This window comes from Boleophthalmus pectinirostris, unplaced genomic scaffold, assembly GCF_026225935.1.
Source record: "Boleophthalmus pectinirostris isolate CB_2022bp ecotype Guang Dong unplaced genomic scaffold, ASM2622593v1 HiC_scaffold_6, whole genome shotgun sequence".
Lineage (NCBI taxonomy): Eukaryota > Metazoa > Chordata > Actinopteri > Gobiiformes > Gobiidae > Boleophthalmus > Boleophthalmus pectinirostris.
This window is the reverse complement of record NW_026571447.1, coordinates 7,435,159-7,460,686: the sequence shown is the minus strand read 5'-3', so window position 1 is coordinate 7,460,686 and position 25,528 is coordinate 7,435,159. Positions and strand designations below refer to the sequence as shown.

Below are 25,528 nucleotides of genomic sequence, written 5' to 3'. Positions count from 1 at the left end.
AAAAGCATCGCAGGACCATCATCATATAAACGTAACCTTTGTTGACATATCCAAGTGTAATACCATACTGCGAAACATTCCAGTCAATATCTCCACGGAGAGAAGCAAGTGATGGACCGTCCACCAGAAAAGTCACACAGTAAGCGACAAACATAACACCAAAATCTAAAAAGTTTAAAAACTGCTCAGCGTGCCAGCCAGCCGTCCACAAGAGCAACCAACCACGACGATAACCCCCAAATTTCCACGTCTCCGAAAGCCCCTCCGCTGCGTGCCTCTGCAGCCCTGTGCCCATCATGAGCTCCCACATGACAGAACCGCAGCCCCCCCTCCCGGCGCCGCTCTCCTCCTCCCCGCGGACAGGGCAGCGTTGGCGGGCAGAGACACGGGGATGACGGGGGGGTGTGGAGCTGTAAGAGCAGTGATCTTCCACAGTGCAGTGTCAGCATGTGTCCGGCCTTGTATTTGTGCCGCACATGAATCAGAGGCGGCTCACTGCTACGACTGCAACAAGACACGGACACTGGCTCACTATCAAACCAAGACAGATCATATTTTTATAACACTGAGTTACTTTGATATAGCCTAACAACAGTATTTTAATTAGTCCTAAAGGTCCTATATTATGCAGAATTGTTTCTTGTGAGCTTTTAGTCATGTTATAATGTTGTTATTTCCTCAAAAATATACCTGGAGTTGTGTAACAGTTTATTATTAGCACTGTTGAGCAAGTTACTTCAAAACTGTAATGTGTTATTTATGACTTGTTACTGTTATTTCAAAGTAATTTGTTACATTACAATATTACTGTGTTTAAAATGAAAGGCTTTACATGACTACTGCAGTACTTGAAAAAACTGAACTAACTAAATAACCGTGAAGTGAAGATGCTGAACTTTTGAGCTGTATATGGACTGAACCAGGACTGAACCAGGTCTAAACCAGGACTAAACCAAGACTGAACCAGGACTAAACCAGGATTGAACCAAGACTGAACCAAGAGGACTGTACCATGACTAAACCAGGACTAAACCAGGACTAAACCAGGTCTGAACCAAGAGGATTGAACCAGAACTAAACCAAGAGGACTGAACCAGGACTAAACCAGGTCTAAACCAGAACTGGACCAGAGCTGAACCAGGACTGAACCAGGACTGAACCAGGACTAAACCAGGACTAAACAAGGACTAAACCAGGTCTAAACCAGGTCTAAACCAGGTATAAACCAGGACTGAACCAGGACTAAACCAGGTCTAAACCAGGACTAAACCAGGTCTAAACCAGAGGATTGAACCAGGACTAAACCAGGACTAAACCAGGACTGAACCAGGACTGTACCAGGACTGAACCAGGACTAAATCAGGACTAAACCAGGAGGACTGAACCAGGACTGAACCGGACTGAACCAGGTCTAAACCAGGACTAAACCAGGACTAATCTTGGACAAGGACCCCTGAGAGAACCCCGAGCCCATGGAGCAAGGTGTCCACAAAGCGCGACTGGGCATCAACTGCGCTTTATCCCCGTGTAGTGTGGAGTTCTGTGTCAGTCCTTTTGCCCACGGTCACCTGACGGTCTACGCGGGCGCACCTCCGGGTCCATCCCGACATTGGGAACAGTAACAATGGCGTTTCACTGCTCCTGATATCACGGTGATTTTAGAGAATTTGTATGAAGAAAAACAAAAAACCTACCACTTCAATCCAGTTTAAAAAAGCATTGTAACGCATGTTACTGACATTTGTACCAAGTAAAATATTACAATTTTTTTTAAATCTTAAATTACTGCATTACAGCAAAAAGCAATGCATTACAGTAATCCATTACTTTTATAACGTGTTACTCCCAACACTGATTATTAGTCTGTCTACATCTCCAAAGCTCAAAATGCTCTGTTCAACATTATGATGTTATGAAGCAGTTTTCAAAATAACAGCTACTTTTTACCTTTTCTTTAGTAAAGTTTGACAATTCCAGAGCTGAAATTATCCAAATGATTCTAGTGAAGATGTATGGAGTTGAAAAACACAGTGGAGCACTTCCTGTATTAGCACATGACATTACAAGTGTTTTCCGTTTCAGAGAAGTGTGTTAAACATGTGAGAATGAAAGAAAACACAACTCCAGGCTATTTTTGATGAGAAAACATTATATCAGATCATAAAATAGAGTAATACAGGCTTGATGAAATCGTTGTTTTATAATGAGATTGTTTAATGTTTTCCGTGTTGTGCAGTCATTTAAATCTATGCAATAACGCATTTATAATTCATAATAATGGATTTGAAGTGTGTTTTATTTGTTTTCAGTAGAATTTGCGAAAATGTAATATTTTTCAAGCTTAAATGATGTTTGAAGTTTGTTGTTTCTCTGATGAAATTGCACTTTGAAGAGACAAGACCTTTCTGTTGTGCACTTTTGAACAGGAAGTCGATAGGCCCTGTTTTAGGTCAATATTACAGTTTGATGATCCAAATGTTAGACACTGATCTACATTTGTCATAACTGAAAAAACATCACGTGTCTTTTTTAAAGGAACTGCATGTACGATCTTGATTTAAAATTTCTTAAACACGACCTATCAGTGTCCCTGGAGACGACGTAAACATGTCTAATCAAGTATAGCTCTTACTAAGAAGAATTGTAATGCTGATTTATCCTTAATGACAAACACATTGGACATAATGGCCATGTTGTTTTGGTTATTATTTGGTGTTTCGTTTCTCAAGATGGTCATGCAATCAGAAAGCAGAATGAGCCTTACACAAGCCTCTCATTTGGGTTGCCAGTTTCTAAGCTGAAATCCAGTTGGTTTAAATCTAAAATGTCTCTCTCTGGTCTGAAAGGTCACTACCTACACCACCTCACTCAGTGAGTGAATTCTGGAGGTTCTGAGCGTTCAAGTGAGACGAGGTTTGTCCATAAAGTGAGAATGAGACAAACTTCTATCTCCATGGCTAGAAGTGTGAAGAATCTCTCAGTCGTCCAGGTAGAATCCATGGAGGAGAAAATTCAGTTTGTCGACTTGATAAAAGTTAGTTTGGTTGAAGACATTTCACAGTTCAGTGAAGCTGCTTTTTCAGTTCTGGTCAGAATGCTGGTGGACACTTCCATCTATCTGCTTGCAGGGAGGAGCTAACTACACTGAAACTACTCTGAAACTAACACACCTACTTGTTTACAGTTTCTGTTTGTTAGTTCGGTCTATTCACCTGTACAGGGTGTGGGGTCTAATTAGCATAAAAATTCATGACCATAATGGTTTTCAAGTCTTTAATTACGGAATGTAGGTCCTAGTGGTGGTACTTTAACTTAGATCTTACTCTATTTCATATTTTAACTGAACTTTAAAAACTAATGTTACAGGTTCATTTCCTCACCAGTGTGTCTCTGTTTTCCTTCACATTCCTTGTTTGGTTTGGTTTGGTTTGCACACCTGGGCCTAATGAAATGATTGAGACACACCTGTTTACCTGTTTTTTCTTGCTGCCATCTACTGGACAGACTCAAAATAACTTCATCAACTAATAAAGAAGAGGAGGAGAGGAGAGGACAGTAGAGAGGTGAGAGGAGAGGTGAGACTTGGAGCAGAGGGGCTGGGCTTTTTGATGGTGCTCCCTCACCTCTGGACCTGACCTGGCTACACCTGTTGTTCTCTTGTTTGTTTTGATTTAGGTTTGAGGATGGAGTTGTAAATAGAAGATAGATGGTGTCTGAGGCTTCCATTTCTGTTTAGAGAAGGATTGTCTTTCTTAATAAAAATGGTTTCTTTCACTCCCCTCTCAAACCAATTCTTTTCTCTGGCTAAAAGCTGTACCTCACTGTCCTCAAATGAGTGGCCCGTGGCTTTTAAGTGGAGATGTACGGCAGACTGTAAACAAATAGGTGTGTTAGTTTCAGAGTAGTTATTTAGCTCCTCCCTGCAGGCAGATATAAGGAAGTGTCCACCAGAGTCTGACCAGAACTGAAGAAGCAGCATAGATGAGCTGCAAAACGTCTTCAACCAAACTTTTGTCCAGTCGACAAACTGAATTTTAACTTTCTTTCTTTTCTTTTTTTTCTTTAAGGGTCCATATCCTGCTATTTTTCATAAACCTGTGATTTTGGTGGCCAATTGTCAAGAGGGAGCATCTTGTCCCCTCTTAACAACTGGCAACAATATCATATAGAGACATAATATCTTGAGACAGAGTAATTAACAAGAAGGCATATTTGTAGTAACATGTTAAACTCAGGACCGGGGGCCAAATTTAGCCCCTCTGAGATGATATCAAATATGTATTAGAGCTGGACCGTCGGCTACAGATGGACTATAAAGACATTATTTATTTAAAATGTTGTTATTTTATATTATGCTTGTTTTGGATTCAGTGTTTAAGCTAAACTATTATTAAACATGAATTTTAAAAAGAAAAGGTTTAACTTTACATATCTCAAAAGAAGTTGTTGAAATGTTTTAATAAATATTTAGTTTGGCCCACGACTTAGTCCCAGTTTTTAATTTTGGCCTCTGTGAATTTGAGTTTGACACCTCTGATGTAGAGGCTTAATAATTCCAATAGTTTATAGGAGCGGCTTTATAGTTCATATTGTTCACAGGAGCGGAGGGTGTGCTACAGGAACGGTGAAAAATCCACCTCTTCATTGAGACCAGAGTGGACTGTAGCCCTCAAAATATGAATCCAAAACGTCTCTCTTTGGAGAAGATGTTTTAAACGGTCTCTAGTAATGGGCGAATGAAGCCTCGTGAAGTGTTGACACCTCAGTCGCAATATTGTCTCAAATGGTTCGACGTGTCTGAGGCCTTGGAGAAACACTGATATGAAGGTAAATATGTTGCAAAATGAGAGAGTGTGTAAACTTGATTTGAGAACTTGTAGAATATAATGTGAGAATGTATAGAACAAAACCTTGAACTTGTAATTACCTATTTTCATATACGTGTGTTGAATTTGCAGTTACAGTGAAAAAAAACACACGAGTGCTTGAAAAAAATGTGTGAACTTGCGGATTGAAATTTTCACTTGTGGAAAATATTTACACACACGGCAGAAAAATATGAATAAATGTGTAGATTGATACTTGCATGAACAGAGTGACATCTGCATCCATTACGACAGATACAACCACAATTCAGCCACTGCAACTTCTCAAATGTGTCCCAGCAGGTTCAAATCTGCGCGCCTTGACTTTTGCAACACATTTTGCGATGTGCATGTGGCAAAACTAATTTGCACTTGTAGAGAGCTGGGGGGAGGAGGGGTTGACCAGTCAGAAAGCGGGAAGATGAAGAATCCTTGTATCATTAGTTTTTCAAAATAAAGCCAAAAATAACAAAACGAAAAAAACAACTATTTTCTTCATTATTTTTCTCCAAAACCAAAATAAATTTAAAAAAAAAAAGGAATAACGGCCAAAATTTCCCGTTTACGTGACTTAAACTGCGATGCCGTACTTTTGCACCGCATAAGTTGCAGTGGCTGAATTGTGGTTGTGTCTGTCATGATGGATGCAGATGTCACTCAAAGTTTACACGTTCTCTCATTTTGCAACATATTTACCTTCATACACTGACCTCTAGTGGACAAATTTAACAATAAGACAATACTTGTGTGCAGAACATGCACCGTACCTAACAACAACAATAATAATGATGATTTAAAATAATATGTAAAGAGCAACATAAATAGCTGCTGTAAATAAGAAAATAGGTGTTACCTTGTTAGGTGGAATTAGATCAAAGTGATCCCAAACCATGGATCGCTTTTTTCCACTTGTAGATGCCATCGAAAATGAAACAAATGCCAAAAGTCGCCAAAATCACCACTAACGTCACACAATACTCCTCACTACCCAACATTTTTAAGAAATATTGGTGCATCTTTTATACTGTAGCAGTTTAGCGCTTGTCAAACCACAGAAGAGCGCTGAACCACTCTGAACCAATCACAGAGCGGAACATTCACTGAGCCAATGAAACGCTTCGATACACTGAAGCGATTGACAAGCAGAGCGAAGCAGTAGGGGGAGGGACCGACACTTCCACACTTTGGTCACGTTGGGAGACAAGCTCCGAGGCAGAGCTTCAGAACAATTTGTTTCAGAAAGAACGAGACGTGCTCCGGAGCTCCGTCTCATTTGCCCATCACTAACGATCTCCTATTTGGGGTCCTGGGGGTTGACCTCTATCACCATGGCCTTGAGAGAGTTGGGGTTGCTGTGACCAACGGCTTTGTAACGTTTTGCCATCGGATAAAGTATGTTGTTGATTCTAATGGCATATTTATGTTCAGCCCATCTCTCTCTGAACTTGAGTTTGGTGTGTCCAATTTAAAAGCAGCCACATTCGCATTCAAGCCTGTATATGACGTAAGTGCTGTTACAGTTGGCAAAGCTCTGGCATGTGTAGATTTTTTTTTGCTGAATACATCTGTGAAGGTGTTGGATCTTAAAACATTGCCGCAATGGTTGCAGTCTCCACATTTATGCATTCCAATCTTATTTGATAGCCAGGTCTTTCTTTTTGTTGGGGTGAGGTGACGCGGGACCAGGTGTTTTTTTAGAGTCGGTGCCCTCCTAATGGAAAACATAGGCAAGTGGGGTGGGAACAATTATTAAAGACATATTTAATTTTTTGACCTGTGAAAGGAGTAAGGTTTATAAGACTTATCTTCTTCCCGTTCCTTTTGTTCATGCAGCAAAGACAAGGCAAATAACTGTAGAAATATGTATTTATTTAGTTAATTTTCATATTTTGTAGTTGTTGTTGTTCTCTTTAAGTTGATGCCAAGAAAATAATAGCATGAGCAAAAAAAAGAAAAAAGTAATTAAACACAAGTTGGAGCATGGGGTCGCACTGTAAAATCCACCAGTGCACTGTCATGTGACCCCCATGGCAACGGTACCTACGCCGCCATGATACCGGGCATGCTATGTCATTGACTTCAGTAACATCGGAGAAACATGGGCAGGTTTTGTTGTTTATTTGGCTGTTCTAGCGGCTCTGAAAGGGATAAAACGATTTGTTTCTTCACTGTTCTTCTGAAAATTACTCATCAGGAACTCAAACAAGGGAATTATCGAAAAAAAGATGCAGATTATGGCTAGAGAACATAAACTGCAAAGAGATTTCCCGAAGACACCCGAAGTTTCATCAAGGTATTTGTAATTTAAATAGTTTCGTAGCTTATTTAATGAAAGAAGCACATTTACTGAACAAAAATGTCATAAATTTATCCAGGAAAACCCACACGAGTTTACGATTCAACAAACCCACACTGGGTTCCTATGATCAACATGGTGCACGAGTTGAAGAGTCTGTGATCCAAACCTCCAAAGAATCGGCCATGAAAAGATCCTCGTGAACGTTAGAAAGATCCGTTTGCAAAAAGCAATTAATTCTAGAAGACCTAGTTGTGGATAAGCAAGGCAATAAAGAAAACATCAGTCCTACAATGAGTGACATGTTTATATGTGCGCTGGAAGATACAGTTTCTACTGCCACTCACACTGCAAATGTTTTCTTTTTACATTTTAGTTCAGTAAATGTGCTTCTCTCATTAAATAAGCTATGAAACAATTTAAATAGCAAATACCTTGATGAAAGTGACGTCTTGATGGTACCATAGGAAATCTCTTCGCGGTTTATGTTCCCTTGTTTGAACTCCCTGATGAGTAATGTCCAGAGGAACAGTGAAGAAACGAATCGTCTTATCCGTTTCAGAGCGTCTCGAACAACCAAATACACAACAAAACCTGCCCATGTTTCTCCGATGCTACTGAAGTCAATGACATAGTGTGCCCGGTGTCATGGCGGCGTAGTTACCATTTCCATGTTGGACACGTGACGGTGCAAAGCCTCTATAATCCATTTTGTGTCATATAGGACCTTTTTTAACAGTAAGAGCACAGCCTCCTTTAAACATTTCATTTATTTCTCAGTGCAAAAACAGAAAACGGTTCAAGCAAAGTTTCAGCAGCACCATCTGACTCAGTTCAGTCGCGCTAGCTCCGTCCGCACACAGCAGTTTGTTAGCGTGTGCCCATTGCCGTTCCAATCCGACGCTATCTCTGCTTTTCTATTGAAACAGACGGAGCTTAATAGCCATTTCGGCACCACATATGCTCCTGTTTGATAACTTAACACTGCACTCAGTCAGCAACAGCGAGAGGCGCGCTACAGAAGGCTCATCAGATGTACGTGTTTATTAAGTCTGTGGGTGGTTTGTGAAAGAACATTTAAAGGGCCATATTAAGCTATTTTCTGATCTATGTTAGAATGTTGGTTCCTCATCAAAACAGATCTGGAGTTGTGTTTTGTTTCGTTCATGTTATTTGACACACAAACCCTGTATATTTAGTTTTAGTGCTATAACTTTGATTTACGTCTTATTTAAATGTGCATTGTGTAACTTTTCTGGTTGAGGGTCTGTCAAATGCTTTTCTCTATGGAAATGTTAATGGTTTCTCTGGAATGTTTCTTTTCTGTCTTCATGGAGACCAAATCAGAAGTTACAGGTCAAATCTGTAATTCTGTAATCTGTAATTCTGACTGTAAGCAACCCCGTCAGAATCACTGTTTTCCTATGTATTTTTGGGCTATAAAACCACCTGTAATTGAATAAACATAAAGTAGAGCTGTTTAATGTCATACTATGGAACATTCCAGGCAGAGCAATGAGTTACACAATGCATCTTTAAATCATTTGTGCATAATATGTAATAATAGCCTATGTCAGGGGCAGCCAATTATTTTTTCCATGTGGCCACATGAGAAACAGAAAATATTGTGGAGGACCGGGCCAAAATGTTAAACTCAATTCTGCAGAATATTAATTGTATTTCTTTATAAAAAGCAGTAAACAGCATTGTTTTGATGAACTGGTCAGACTTCTAAGAGTATATGTTATGACTAAGCAATGAAAATGAGGCTGCCTTCCAAAAAAATTTATTTAAAAAAACAGTTTTTAGTTTAGATTCATCAGACGGTTTCACTTTGTGGAAACAGTCTCTTTGTGGAAACCGGAATTCTCATTAGTGTCCAAGTCATTGCCGGCCCAACAACATCAATCTCAGGAATCGTTGTCAACACAGAATGTATGTCTTCATCTACATTCATCTTGACTGCTTTGTTTACTGTTGTGCTGTACCACAAAAGTGACCCCGACAGGTGCTTGAGTTTGACGTCATGGATTCACAGCTCTTCACTGATTGGCCGGTACGTGGTCTACAACTTCCCAGGTTCTTGCAAACCATCTAGTGTATTCTGATTCCTGACCTAGTCACTGAAGAGAAATGAAATTGAGCAGAGACACTAGGTGGCACCAGCCTGGCTACCTTTAGTCCGTGCATGAGGTAAAATTATAAAATATGTTTATTTTGTAATTTGAGATTTGCTTAAAGGGGCCGTATGTGGTCCAGGAGCTGGACAATGCCCAGATCTGGCCTATGTGTATAGTGCTTTTATTTTGGTAGTCAGCAAGTAGGAACTGTTGTTGTTTTGTTCAGCTCCACCGGATCTTTGATAGAGACACACAGCTGGTTGTCAAGCAGTGGTGCTCGGACGAGCCAGTGAGGTATGTTTTTTGTCATTTCCATGTCTTTATTTTATTTGTATTTAATTATTATACAATTCTAACTGGAAATTAAGTTTGTTAATTTTGGTTCAACGGTGGCTTTGGTGGCATCAGTGGTCAAAGTGGCATCTATTAAAGGGACAGTCTGGAATTTTGGACATAGGGTCGCATTTCCTAGTGAGCCAGAGTGTTGGAGACGTGTGGAGACACTTTTAAAAATATTCCATCCAGTCCTTGTATTTACTGAGGTCGCTGTTGCTAGGCTAGTGCATGTCAATGGCCATAGTTAGTTAGTTATCCTGCCACTAAAAACAGTCTTACCCACTCCACAAAACACCTGAAGCAAATCTGTTATTACACCAGACTGTCCATGTGAATGTCTGTGTTGATAGAATAATGTTTGACATAAAACTAACCTTATTCCTTATCCCTTTAAAGCTCAAGACTGGCCCATAATAATGATGAATCAATCTGTCAGTAAAAACATTTCTTTATTAACTACACAAGGAGGTGATATTTAGGCTGAAACACTGTTCCACTTTGTGATGTCATGTGGTAATACAGGAAGTTCAATGGTGTTTTTAAACTCTATATGCCTTCACTAAAATCATTTGGACAATTTCAGTTCTAGAGTTGCCAGTCTCTACTGAATTTAAGGTAAAAGGTAGTTGTTAACTTGACAACTATGACATCACAAGGTGGAATGGAGCATTTTGAGTGTTGGAGATGTAAACAGACTAATAATAAAGGGTTACGTAATCATGTGAATGAAACAAAACACAACTCCAGGTCTGTATTTGACGATGTAACAGCTTTATAACATGTCTTAAAACACACAAGAGTCAATTTTGTGTAATAAATGACCTTTAATTTCTGTTGGGGTTTTTTTTTTGGCACAGATGAACCAAAACGGAGCGCGCTAATGGTAGTAATAGCATTTGTCCCCGCGGCTGACCTATGACTTTTACATGCACGGTGAACAAGCTGCTCTTAATCTTGTGTTCTGTAAGGGGACCTGTTTGGGATTAGGAGTGGCGGGACTGGACGGAGATCAGAAAGGCAGCGTGCAGAGATGCAGGCGATATGGCCAAATGGAGAGGCGGGGTGCCAGTGTAAAACCACACCGCGCCTGCCTGTTCTGATGAAAGAGTGCCATGGAGGTAGAGGAAAACAGAGAGATGGAAGAGGTGTGGAGAGAAAGGGAGACATTTTAGTGGTATGATTCATTTACCGTTTTTCAGCCAGTCCCTTCTACATTCTGTTCGAATCCAGAAGGGACTATGATGAGACCGTTTTACCAGCCAGAACCACAAACAAAACCGCACAAAGACGAGTGGATCTGGAGCTGAGTCCTGTCTCCCTGATTTCTGAGAACATGATTGACAGGTGAATTAACCAATCAGAGAGTCACATGCTCAGTTTAGGTCAAAAATAACTGCTGCTTAAACATAAAAAATAGAAAAGTCTACATAAAGAACTGCGAAACGGTGCAATTTTTTTTTTTTACAGAATCAACAATCGAAGCACCGAACTACTATTTATCTCAGGTAAAAAAGTTATATATTTTGGAGAGGAGATGTCTTCTGCATTTGAAAGACACGTGATACAAATTAGCAGTTGTGTTTATTGTCCAGTTCTAGTCCCCTCTGGATTGTAACAGAATGTAGGATTGGCTGGAATGTAGAATTTGAATTGGCTGGTCAAGTAACGGACCACAGAGAGTGAAAAACCTTTGTCCAAACTTAAGATGGTCCAAGCACAGCTGCCAGTTTGTATTCACCACAAATATACCACTTTTTTTTTTACCTGAGATAAGTAATAGTTTGGTAGCCTGATTCATCAGCCGGTTTCACTTTGTGGAAACCGTCTGACCTTGCAAAATTAGTATTAGTTCGCTTGACAGTAGGTGGGTAATTTTTTATTTGCCCAATCACTGCTATTTGGTTGTGACGTATGAAATGCGCCAAATCCCATAGGAAGAAGGGTAATAACGTCTTTCCCCTTGACAAAATTCACCAAACATTCTCTTTGTTCCGGCTTTAAATCCTTGATCTTGAGAGTCGTCGCCAACACAGAATGTATGTCTTTGTTTACTGTTGTGCTGTACTAGAAAAAGGACCCAGACAGGCGCTTGAGTTTGACGTCATGGCTTCACAGCTCTTCACTGATTGGCTGGTGCGTGGTCTACAACTTCCGTGGTTCTTGCAAATCAACTAGCGTATTCTGATTCCTGTCCTAGTCGCTGGAGAGAAATGAAACTGCGTGAAGGCACTAGGTGGCGCCAGCCGGGCTAATAGTTTGGTGCTTCGATTGTTGATTTAGTCAGTTTCACCTTTTGTGTTGAAAATTTTAATCCTAAACTGGACCACAAAAACTCACATTGCTTTCAAGCTTCTGAAAATGTGTTTATTCTTGAGTTTTCAGCCAATCTTAAAAACTTATTCAGCAGTGTTTGGTAATGTGTGTGTTGTGTCTCCGTGGTAATTTATGAACATCCCAGCAATACAAATACATGTAGAACACCCCCAGCGTGACGTCATTGCAAAGTATCAGTAAAGTGTACCTTACTTTACAAATCTATTCTGCACTCTTCTCTCTTCTCTTTTAATGTTAATTTTATGATGATTATTTACGTTTTGATTCGTTTCTATTGTGATTTTAATGTCTTTCTTATTCTGTAAAGTACTTTGTGTACAAATTGTGCTGTACAAATAAACTTGCTTTGTGTTGCCTTTGTGTGGTTAAAAATCTTTGGTCACTTTTTATGGCTCAAAGCTACATTGAGCTGTGCCTGCCGTTCTGCTCTTGTCACTATTTGTTCAGTAGGGATCTAACAATAAACCACATGGTGAGTTGACTTGCTGATCCTTTGCAGTGACATCATGCCGAGAATGTTCTACGTGTATTTCTAAAGGTGGAATGTTTAGCAGTTACCACAGTGACACAGTGCACATAAAAAAACTGTGAGGTACAAAATACAGAATGGATTTAAACAGCACATTTTCAGGAGTCTGTGATCAAAACGAATGGCACTATTTAACGCTGCCACACACTACAGGAAAGAGTTGGCTGTGAGTTGGTTCTTCCTGAGTTGGTTCCTACTTTGTGTCTTTGTGTGCGATTCTGAAGCCGCTGTGCTCCTCATGTGTGTGGAGTCAGTGTGAGTCTAAGCCACTCTGTCAGATTGGAACCAACAAACATCAACAACGCTACAGTAACAGACACAGAAGATACAAACTTGGGATATGGCGAAAATGGTGAGGCGACTTTATCACTCACGTCTTGTAAAATGGTAAATTGTGCAGCATTTCATCCACATTATCCATAGAAATGTCCACAAAACAGCGCTGTTAATCTAGTCTGAAGTCTTAATTTAAAGCAAAAAGCTGGCAGTAGTGGGAGGCCCCGGGGAAGACCCAGGACACGCTGGAGGGACTATGTCTCTGTTGGCCTTGGAACGCCTCGGGGTTCCCCCAGAGGAGTTGGAGGACGTGTCTGGGGTGAAGAAAGTCTGGGAGTCCCTGCTTAGACTACTGCCCTCGTGACCCGGCCCTGGATAAGCGGAAGAAAATGGATGGATGGATAGTTCCTCACGTGTGTCTGTTTTCATCCACACAACGCATTAATCGATGTGAGTGATCGTAGCTCTGCTTCCTGTGGACTTTATTGCCAATCTTTTTTGTTTTAAAAATCATGTATCTGAAGTACTGCATCACATTTCACAAATAATAATAACACCGATTTGACTTGTATCTAAACTAGAAGTGCAGTGCTCTGATCTTTTGGACACTTCGGAGTCTCAAAGCGAGTGGTTTTACTGTAGACAGGAAAAAGCTGATACTATCACGCTCACAACTTTTTATCCTGTGGTACGCAGCCCTATCCTGCTGCAATCTTTGTGATCGCAGATTTTAAATTTCATAAGATTCTCCTCGTGTCCTGTAGTGTGTGGAGGCCTTTAGGTGTTTGATTTTAAGCAAAAATTCTGAGAATGACAAACTGAAAAACTTTAACAGCACAAATCTTCTCGCCTGTTGTAATTCCTGTTGTAGTCAGCTGTTTCTGGTCAGATTGTGTTAAAATAAAGCTCTGATAAAGTCAAATTTCAGTAACAGAGCTCCAGACAGAGTAATACCTACAGCTAGGCTATGTTCAGACTGCAGGGCTTAACATTCAATTCAGATTTTTTTGTGAAATCTGAAGTTTTTGCGAGGTTGTTCACATTTCCAATTAAATGCGACTTGTATGTGATCTCCAGTGTGAACATTAAACGGCCCAAAAATGTCCCGCATGTGCACTGGAGGACACGACGACGTCAACCGCAGCGAGCGTGCTCTGTGTTTACGGAAGTTGTCCAAACATGGACACGAGCATTGAGCACCTGGAGATTTTAAAGTTCCTCTCGTACCGGAGCCAGAACATGAACAACTTACTTGTTTTAAATAGGAGATTGAGAAGGAGAAGGATGAGGTTTTTGGCCGTGGTGTTTTGTAGGGCGGTGGCAGAAACGTCCGTTGAAAGGAACGTGTGGATGCGGAGATGTAGCCAAGAGTGGTGAGAGTGGTGTGCTTCGCTTCAGTGACACGGAGTTCATTAACAATTTTCACCTACTTTAGTGCAGAATAGTGACATTTGTGGCTTGTTGATAACGCGTAGGTGAATGAATGCACTTTGGCGGTTCAGACTGAAGTCGCATGTCAAAAGATCAGATATGTATCATATATATATATGTTTCAGGAGCACATATCCAAGTGGCCTGGGTCGCATTTAAAAAAATCAGATCTGTGTCATTCAGACTGTCATTAAAAGATCAGATACAGGTCACATAGAAGTCAAAAAATCTGATTTGGGTCACTTCAGGCTGCAGTCTGAACATAGCCTTAGAGTCACACCCCAGGTGCAAAGTATCAGTCTGTACTCTTTTCCAGTGTAGCTAACATCGCTGATATGAAACTCCTTTTAAATCTCAATTAGAGAGTAGAGTTTTTTCTACTGCTGACCTGCATAAAATAATATTGTACCCTGCAGTAGCATTTAGTAATTTATCCATGTTTTACATTTCAGTAATCGCTTGTTTGTGATTTAAACTCTATCAAATTCTGGAGTCACAACCAACTCGCCGCAAAATTGACCAGGCATTATCTCGTGTTTATTTCGCCTGTAAATTTTTCACCTAGTCCCATTTTCAAATGTTAATCACAGCTCCGCAAATGCCAAACATGCCAATTATAAGAACTAGCTGGAAAAACACCTCCCATCATCTCCTCATTGTGGTTTCTCTATCACTGAAAACCAGTAAAGCTGCATTTAAGCCACCATCTCTGCATCCAAACGTCTTATTACGGACGCACTGGGAGTTCTCATGTCACTTTTGGGCTGTTTTCGGAAAAAAAATGTGCGCGTGCTGTTTGTGCAAATGTACACAGATGTGGGAGAGTAGCCAAAAATTATACTGAAGGAAGAGTAACGTTACTTCAAAATATTATTACTTGAAGGTGCACTGTGTAACTGGTACAGTGGAGGGTCCGCCACATGCTTGTATCCATGGAGATATGCCCAGAAAGTTCCGCAGTACAGCCATAAATTTAAGAATCTCCATGGAGACTTGCAAGTCAAATTACAGGTTACTTTTGTGGAGAGGTGATGCCACTCGCTGTGAGAATTTATGTTTTTTAAGATATTTTAGCGCAATAAATAACACCTGTAGTACTGTGGACAATTTAAACCAAAACATTAACATCTCCATGGAGACAAAAAAGAAAGAAAAGTTACACAAAGCACCTTTAGTTACAAAGTAGTGGTCGAAGAAATAACTCAAGAAAGAGTAGAAAAAGTACTTAAGAAAACTGCTACTCATGCACTTTCTACTTCAACTTAAAGGGCAACTGTGGAGACTTAACATCTGGTTTATAATTTAAAGAAGGACAAAACATTAAATAATGCACAAAATCTGGTATTTTCAAAAGATACATAAAAAAGACAAAAAAACGAAATCATAGCTGAAGGAGCAGTGCAGGAAACAAATTTTCAAATCATTGTGTAATATTGCCAACATGAAGTTTTTGTCATTTAGCATGCAGTCTTACAGTGGGAAGACTAACCCAAACTTTTACTCGAGTAAGTGTACTGCTACGTAAAACAAGATCTTACTCAAATAGGACTGAAAGTATGCTGCCAGAAAAGAAACATATTTTCCGGACTGGACTGCGCCGGAGTATAAATCACACCAGACAAAAAATGCGTAATGAAGAAGAAAAAAACATATATAACTTGTACATTTGGGGGGAAGTTTATTTTATAAAATCAGAGACCAGGAACCGACCTTTCATGTTGTTCAAGTCAAGTTGTAGTAATAACAACAGAGGACAGAGAACAACAGACTGTTAAGTCACATAGAAACAGTTCTTCAGATAAACTATAACATAAACAATAGAACAGAACAAGTTTACCAAACTCTCCATCTTACCCCAAATCACTAAATCCACTGAATTCTTCATCCTCTGTGTCACTTCTGAGCAACTCTCTGACCTCTGGAGGTAAATGGCGTGCCACTTTCTCTTCTGTGTAGCTGTCGTCAGATTCAGCATCAGTTCCAGTTAGAATTATTCCGGCCTTTCTGAATCCTGACAGGATGGTTTCTGTTGTCACTGAAGTCCAGGTTTTGTCGATCCATCCAATGACTCCTGGTGACACAAGTTTCTCGCTCACTCCAAACTTTCTTTTTGCTGCTCGATTACTGTTTTCAGCTGCATATTTCACAACTTGCAGCTTGTAATCTGCAAAATATCATTTTCTTTTTGAGGGTATTTGTGTTCAGTCTGCTTATTTGTCTTTATAAGTTTGTTTAAATGTAAAATTTTCAGTGGTACAGAAGTAATGATGCGATTGACTGAAAAGATACAGACAGGACAGAGGCTCTTTCTGCAGGAGACATGTGCAGTAGAGTGAAGTGACAGTAGTACAGGAGTAATAGGAGTAGCAGGTACTGACACACAAGTCTAGAGCGCCCTCTTGCAGCTGTCAGTGTGAAAATTTTAGTATATAAGTCGCACTGGAGTGGAAGTCACAGGAAACACCCAAATGGTACTCTGAAAAGTACAATTTCTTTAAAGTGCTGGTTTTATGCACAACCAACTTTTTTGAGCTTTCTACCATATTATAAAATTCCCTCATCAAAATCATGCCTTTTGAATAATATAGCGATCTCTGTCAGGCCATATTCAAACCCTCCTTGCAGTTAGCAGTTTGATATACAAAAGCATGGCGCAAAACAGTACACTACAACTTCACAAACCTGATGTGATGTGCATTAGTTTCATTAGTGGGATGCCCACTTGTAATGTGTAGTGCTCTGAAGGGGGAGTGACTTAGTGCAGTGAGCAAAGGGATCAGAGGTTTTTGGGGTTTTTTTGCGAATATACCATTTTCAAAACAATAAAAATGTGGTGATCCAAATATTTCATGTGTTAGCAGTTAACACCCCATACACGTGTACTACCCCCTCTTTAAAAAGTTACTCAAGTAAATATAACTGGGTAAATGTAACTAAGTACTCCCCACCCACCCTTGGGTGCTGTGCAGAGGACTGGGAGACTGGGGACTGTGAATGGGGCATAATGATGACACGCACAAGGCAGCTTTTGTGTTGGCTCCTCTGAGGAAGGCACAGTCCATAAAGCCGAGAGAACAAGTGTCTTTATTCACCACAGCGCTGTCAGTAATCATTAATGTATGCTAATGTATACATGCTACTGCTGCGCGTTGGTTTATGAGCCATGTGAATAGACAAGAAGAGGACTTCATGTTCTTTTTGGAGAAGCTAAACGTTGTGTTAGTCGGGGTTACGCATGATTACAGCAGTGGGCAGTACTTAGTTACATTTGGTTAAGATAAAGATCGACTTTATTTTCCCCAAAGGGAGTTTATCTTGGGCTCACTGCCGACAGTTTAATACAGTTACACACATCACACTACAGTTACACACGTCACACTACAGTTACACACGTCACACTACAGTTACACACGTCACACTACAGTTACACATGTCACACTACAGTCAAACTATAGCCACACTACTGTCACACTATAGCCACTCTACAGTCACACTACAGTCCACACTACAGTCACACTACAGACACACTACAGTCACACTACAATCACACTACAGACACACTACAGTCACACTACAATCACACTACAGTCCCACTACAGTCACACTACAAACACACTACAGTCACACTACAGTCACACTACAATCACTCTACAGTTACATTACATTCACACTACAGACACACTACAGTCACACTACAATCACACTACAATCACTCTACAGTTACATTACATTCACACTACAGACACACTACAGTCACACTACAATCACACTACAATCACTCTACAGTTACATTACATTCACACTACAGACACACTACAGTCACACTACAATCACACTACAATCACTCTACAGTTACATTACATTCACACTACAGTCACACTACAGTCACACTACAATCACACTACAATCACTCTACAGTTACATTACATTCACACTACAGACACACTACAGTCACACTACAGTCCCACTACAGTCACACTACAGACACACTACAGTCACACTACAATCACACTACAGTCCCACTACAATCACACACAGTCACACTACAGTCACACTACAGTCACACTACAATCACACTACAGTCACACTACAGAAACACTACAATCACACTACAGACACACTACAGTCCCACTACAGTCCCACTACAGTCACACTACAATCACACTACAATCACTCTACAGTTACATTACATTCACACTACAGTCACACTACAATCACACTACAATCACTCTACAGTTACATTACATTCACACTACAGACACACTACAGTCACACTACAATCACACTACAATCACTCTACAGTTACATTACATTCACACTACAGACACACTACAGTAACACTACAATCACACTACAATCACTCTACAGTTACATTACATTCACACTACAGACACACTACAGTCACACTACAGTCACACTACAATCACACTACAATCACTCTACAGTTACATTACATTCACACTACAGTCACCACTACAGTCACACTACAGACACACTACAGTCACACTACACACTACACACTACAATCACACTACAGTCACACTACAGTCACAACACTACAATCACACTCACACTACAGACACTACAGTCCCCACTACACAGTCCCACTACAGTCACACTACAATCACACTACAATCACTCTACAGTTACATTACATTCACACTACAGTCACACTACAATCACACTACAATCACTCTACAGTTACATTACATTCACACTACAGTCACACTACAGTCACACTACAATCACACTACAATCACTCTACAGTTACACTACATTCACACTACAGACACACTACAGTCACACTACAGTCCCACTACAGTCACACTACAGACACACTACAGTCACACTACAATCACACTACAGTCCCACTACAGTCACACTACAGTCACACTACAATCACACTACAGTCACACTACAGTCACACTACAGTCACACTACAGACACACTACAATCACACTACAGTCACACTACAGTCACACTACAGTCACACTACAGTCACTCTACAGTCACACTACAGTCACTCTATCACACTACAGTCACACTACAGACACACTACAGTCACACTACAGTCACACTACAGTCACACTACAGTCACACTACACACATCACACTACAATCACACTATAGTCACACTACAGCCACACTACAATCACACTACAGTCACACTACAATCACACTACAATCACTCTACAGTTACACTACATTCACACTACAATCACACTACAGTCACACTACAGACACACTACAATCACACTACAGTCACACTACAATCACACTACAATCACTCTACAGTTACACTACATTCACACTACAGTCACACTACAGACACACTACAATCACACTACAGTCCACACTACAGTCACACTACAATCACACTACAGTCACACTACAGTCACACTACAGACACACTACAATCACACTACAGTCACACTACAGACACACTACAATCACACTACAGTCCCACTACAGTCACACTACAGACATACTACAGTCACACTACAGACACACTACAATCACACTACAGACACACTACATACAGTCACACTACAGTCACTCTATCACACTACAGTCACACTACAGACACACTACAGTCACACTACAGTCACACTACAGTCACTCTATCACACTACAGTCACTCTACAGTCACACTCTACAATCACACTACAATCACACTATAGTCACACTACAGCCACACTACAGACACACTACAATCGCACTACAGACACACTACAATCACTCTACAGTTACACTACAGTCACACTACAGTCACTCTATCACACTACAGTCACACTACACTTACTCTACAGTCACACTACAATCACTCTACAGTTACACTACAGTTACCCTACAGCCAGAGCTCATCACATGACAAATGAGTAAAGTGTCCAAGTTATTACAACAGCCTCATAAAACAAATATTATTAACAACTGCCATAATTTCACACATTAAATTCAACAAATTTCAACTGAAGAAAATTGGATCTAAAGTGATTTAAGTGTGCCTTTGTTACTCTTATAGTGATGCACTTCATAGTTCCTACAGTAATCTTTAAATAATACGTTATATAATTGAATGTCTTGGATTAGTTTTGATATAACATAACTTCATATTTATTTTTTTGACAGTGTAGCAGTGCTCTTACTTAAGTAAATGTTTTCAGGTTTGCATCTCCATAAATCTGACTCTTCTTTCATCTCAAGGAGTGTTTCCACCTGTTTGTTTCCATGTTCATTGTTGTTCCTCTGGCTAAAATATTCCACATAAAACATCTAGGGCTATGTCTGTAGAGAATGTGCTGAAGTATGGTTTTAACTTTACGTTTAAAACATTTTTTTTTTACTTATATAATGCTTCTTTACTCTTATTTAAGCAATTTCTTGGACCACTAGTTTGGAATTCTACTTGTGTGCTGGTGTAGTTTTCCCCTCCACCTGCAGGAGGCACTGTGTTGTTTAATGCTTGTGTTCACTGTTAATTGCTGTAGAGTTAGAAATGGAGCACAGATTTGAGAAATGGCTGACAGCTGTCTGATGTAATCATCTTTCTTTGTTGTTTTACAGAAAGCTTCACCTGTAAGTATTTTATGTTAAATTAGAGCTTTAGAGAACATATTTTCAATCCTTTGTGCATATTTATACTAAAATACTGAATAGTTTTGCTACATAGTTAGTTTTGGCTGATGTTTTGTGTGTATGCGCAATTACTTTATATACAGTCTAAATACTGTTTATTTCATATCTGTTTGTAATTTCTCTCTGTAAAAGCTGAGGTAATGGTGGTTTTATTTCAGTATAATTGTGTTTCCATTCCATAATCATATACAAAATAATTACATTGTTTTATTTGTTATTCTTTATAACTGCATATGGAGTTGTGTTTTGTTTCAATCACACATGTTGAAGTAATCCTTTTTTATTAGTCTGTCTACGTCTCCAAAGCTCAAAACACTCTGTTCCACCTTGTGATGTCATCATGTAGTGGTAGTTTTCAAGTTAACAGCTACCTTTTAGTTTAGTTTATTTATTTTAATGAGACAGGGACAGTGCACAATATATATTAACCTTAACAGGGCAGGTTCACTGATTAATTATATTTACCTGACCTTGTGTATCAGCTATTCTTCCTGGAGACCTATGTAGCATGTTTTGGGTTCAACATTCAACCTTTACTTGAGTAGAAATTGGCAATTCCAGAGCCAAACTCATCGAAATGATTCTAGTGAAGGTGTATTTAGCTTATAAACACAGTGGAGAACTTCTTGTATTACCACATGAAATCACAAGATGGAACAGATTGTTTTCTGTTTCAGAAAAGAACTCTAATATCTAACTCTAAATATGCAGGGTTTGTGTGTTAAACGTGTGTGAATCCAGAAGGGACTGGGATGAGACCATATCACCTGACCTGCCAGAACCACAAACAAAACTGCATGAAGACAAGTGCATCTGGAGCTGTGTCCTATCTCCCTGATTTGCAAGGACGTGAAAATAAAACTCCAGGTATGTTTGTGATGAGGAGACAACATTATAGCATAGACTCGAAAATAGCATAATATAAGTCTTTATACATTATATACACATTTTTCATTAGTAAAATATTATATGAGATCGCGGGTTGTTCAGATCCTGTTACAGATAAGAGCAGAGGCGGCACTATCATTAGGCAAAAGTAGGCGGCTGCTTAGGGCCCCCAAACCTGGAGGGGCCCCCAACCAACTGCTCTCAGTGCCACTAATGTCTGAGGCCTCAGAGCAATTTGATTTTCTCTCAATATGACATTAAATGAGAATAGTTTACATTTAAACAATAATCATAAGAAAAAAAATGATAATCATATTTAATGGATGTAAACAAAAGTGTAACTGTACTAGCAAAAAAATAAAACTACTTTCAGTTTTGGTTATCTAGTAGGCAACCTAACTAATAAGACAAGTTTCCAATCCACCATAAATCAAATAAATCGAGATGTGCGTGTCTGAAGAACAATGGGGAAAAACAGACAATAAATATATTTAAAAAACAGTGCATTATAGTGAGGGCCCCAAACTCAAGTTCGCCTAGGGCTCCCTAATTGCTCACTCTGCCACTGGATAAGAGTTATTGAACCATTTGATACACTCTATGCGTGTGGGACCACATTCATCATGACTTCTGTTTTAAAGGTGCATTGTGTAACTTTTCTGGTGGAGGGTCTGTCAAAAGTTTTTCTTCATGGTTATGCTATTTCTTTGTCTGAAATGTTACGTTTTACAGTACAGCATTAAACCTTTCTATCTTCATGGAGACCAAACCAGACCAAATTACAAATCAGATCTCTGGAGAATGCCTTTTTTTTTTAGGTATTTTTGAGCTATAAAACCACCTGTAATGGATTAAATGTAAGGTAGCGCTGTTTAATGTTGTACTGTGGAACATGCCAGGCAGAGCAATGACATCTCTATACAAGCAAGTAAGTGGCGGACCTTTTTTCCACCATAAATAAAGCTGCGTCGAATTGTTACACACAGTCTTTGGACATGTCTTTAAGCCCATTTGTCTCAGTGTCCATTATCTGACCAATATCTCCAGCCATGACCTGCCTTTAGTCACATGTAATTATTCCTCTATCCACTGCAGACGACAGCGTGTAGAGACGGGCTGTGGCGATCCCCGTAGAATTACATGAGCTGGTGTTAGACTCATTTTCACTCAGGGCCACACTCGTGAATGAGGCTCATGTTTGGAGGCCAGACCTGACTGGCCTTTGTTGTGTCCGATCATGATAATGCAAACAGCTTGACATTTGCCCCTATGTGATTGGGCGGCAGGCTGAGAGTCGAGGGAATTGCAAGACTGAAATTAGAATCCATTTGAAGCCTGTTATCAGCAGATATTCGGAAAGATTAAATTTTAATATTTTCGGCGCAAGAATGTACAAATTAAGCAGTGGTGCTATCTGTGATCATTAGCATTTTAGAATTTGTTGCACACTGGTCAACTGACAAAAAATGTTATTTAAAAAGATCATACCTACAGATTTAAGCCACAGCAAGTGAAACTTGTACACGTTTAAAGAAGACATATTGTACCCGTGTCTGCGATACTATACTGTAATCTACAACACCCATGAATCATTATGTTACAATTTGTTTATCCATCCATACATTTTCTTCCACTCATCCGGGGCCGGGTCACAGAGACAGCAGTGTAAGCAGGGACACGCAGACTTCCTTCACCTTGGACACTTCCTCCACTCCCTTCGGTCCCCAGTCTGCCAGTCCAGAGGCACTGTCCCCAACCGCTGTGCGTTGTTGCAGAGACGTGTCAGCCAAGACCGCCCCACAACATCCAGAGATTTAAGACACTCAGAATGGATCTCATCCACCCCCGGAGCCTTGCCACTGAGGAGCTTGCCAACCACCTCAGTGACTTCAGCCAGGGTGATGGACGAGTCCGCCACCGAGTCCCCAGTCTCTTCGTAACAGTGGGATTGAGGAGATCCTCAAAGTATTCCTTCCACCATTCGACAACACCCCCAGTCGAGGTCAACAGCTCTCCCCCCGCACTGTAAACAGTGTTGGTGAAGCACTGCTTTCCCCTCCTGAGGCGCTGGACAGTTTGCCAGAATTTCTTTGAGGCCAAATGATAGTCCTCCTCCATGCCCTCTCTGAACTCCTTCCAACCCCGAGTTTTTGCCTCTGTGACCGCACAAGCTGTGGCACGCTTGGCCTGTCGTTACCCATCAGCTGCCTCAGGAGTCCCACGAGCCAACAAGGCCCGATAGCACCCTTTATTCAGCCTGATAGCATCCTTACTTCTGGTGTAGAATTTGTTTAAATAAGTTAAAATAAATAAGTTTAAATCGCAATATTTAAATCGCGTAAAACCACTTAATAAAAATAGTTTGATTTCCGCGTTAGAAAACTGCCATGCCCAATTAAAGGTGACGTTACAGTAAAATGCTTTTCTATGTCACATGCATATACCAGGGTGAGTGAGCACCTTTAAACACCTGTGGGAACTGGGATCAGACCACCAGCTTTTGGGTAAAGTGGATATGACCATTCTAGCAACTGAGCTAATGAGGGGTTTAAATGCTGACATTCAGGTCAGTGGATGGACAGTCTGCCAACCTACCCCCACTCTCTGAAGTGTGTTGTTTAAGGGTAGAGCCACTACCACCCTTCTACAGTACCTGGTCTACCATCTAAGTACTGACGAGGCCCAACCCCACTTAGCTTCTAAGGTCAGATGAGATTAGGCATTGTCTTAGATAATCAAATTGTTACACTTGGGGAGGGAAAAAAAAAAATCAAGTCCATAGGCAAATTTGTGACCTTGTAATGGCAAGTTATAGCTCAGTACTAATTAACCTGTCTACATGAAGGACCCATGCCACCTAGCCCATTAAATGTCCTATATTATGGGAAATTTACTCTTGTGAGCTTCAAAATCATCAAAAACATATCTGGAGTTTTTTTTTTTTTTTTTTTTTCATTGTGTTTCATTCACACATTTGAGTAGCCATTTATTATTAATCTGTGTACATCTCCAAAGCTCAAAATGCTCTGTTCCAATATAAACATTATAATCAGAAAATACCGTAATGTGGACCCTTTAACTATCTGATCCCCAATGTATGGTTTTCTTTCCCCCACATAACACTTTTACTTACATGCCAATATGAAAAAACATGATTCACTCTGTTCTGGTACATGGCCTATCCTGTATTCTGTTTACCACTCCACTGACATTATTTTAAGCCTTGCCTCGTGTAACCACTACCGAGAATGGCAAAAGAAAATTGAATTCTGTCAACTTTACAAAAGTTTTTGAGAGAAAATATGTTTCACCACTCATCCAAGCAGCTTCTTCACTTCTGACAGGATACTGGTAAGTCTCTGCCTTATATCTGTCTGAAGAGAAGAGGAGACTTAAACTAACATGCTCCAGTTCTCCATTTTTTATTTTTTGTTACAGTTAAAGGTGCACTGTGTAACTTTTCTGGTAAAGGGTTTGCTGCTTGCTTGTCTCCACAGAAATGTAATTGATTCACCTTTTAATGTTATTCAGTAGGGAAATAAACTTGGTTATCACAAATGGAGACAGATTAGTGGTTAGATCTCTGGAGAAGCAAACCGTCGTTAGAAAACATCGTAAGAATTCATGTTTTTTTTTTTTGAGCTTTGAAATGCCTGTAATTGAATACATGCAAGGCAGATATGTTTAATGCCATACTGTGGAACATTCCATGCAAATAACAAGCGAGCAGCTGGCCCTCACCTTAGAAGTTACATAATGCACCTTTAGGAGTACGTTATTAGTTAAAGGGACAGTCTGGAATTTTGGACACAGGACC

General features: G+C 40.0%; 1 protein-coding gene across 1 annotated transcript in view; it reads left to right on the top strand.

The window, feature by feature from the left end:
• Positions 1-20,682: 20,682 nt before the first annotated feature.
• The window catches only part of sema6e (sema domain, transmembrane domain (TM), and cytoplasmic domain, (semaphorin) 6E), a 501,529-nt gene continuing 496,683 nt past the window's right edge, over positions 20,683-25,528 (top strand). Inside the window, exons 1-2 of the mRNA XM_055163313.1 lie at positions 20,683-20,763; positions 21,535-21,690. The gene's annotated coding sequence lies outside the window, so the exon portion shown is untranslated. The remainder of the gene's footprint in view (positions 20,764-21,534; positions 21,691-25,528) is intronic.